The sequence below is a fragment of the Triticum aestivum genome, chromosome 2B, assembly GCF_018294505.1.
Source record: "Triticum aestivum cultivar Chinese Spring chromosome 2B, IWGSC CS RefSeq v2.1, whole genome shotgun sequence".
Taxonomy (NCBI): Eukaryota; Viridiplantae; Streptophyta; class Magnoliopsida; order Poales; family Poaceae; genus Triticum; species Triticum aestivum.
Genome location: NC_057798.1, coordinates 10393110 through 10393470, shown reverse-complemented (window position 1 = coordinate 10393470; position 361 = coordinate 10393110).

Here is a 361-nt window from a genome sequence, read left to right as displayed (position 1 = left end):
TATATATATATGAAAATTGGATGATACTCCTAGGAGTACATACTCCCAGGTCGATCCACCTCCGAAGAGACCCATCGCTTCGAATAGCTGGCCGTACCTATCGGACTAGCCACGTTTTAAACCCAGCAAATAAAACTAGATGAGATAATTATTTGATAATTAAATTTGTTGGAACAGAATCCTTCTTTATAGGAATATCAAACGTCACCCTAGAAACGAATCTACATCGATCTAATATTCTCGCCACATAGACGGTTGCGTCTCTTGTGCCACCAGCGACCTATTTCCTGTAGTTTCGTCGCCGTCGACGGCGATTGTGTCTCATCCGCTATCTATGGTGCATGCATCAGCATGGAAGAAG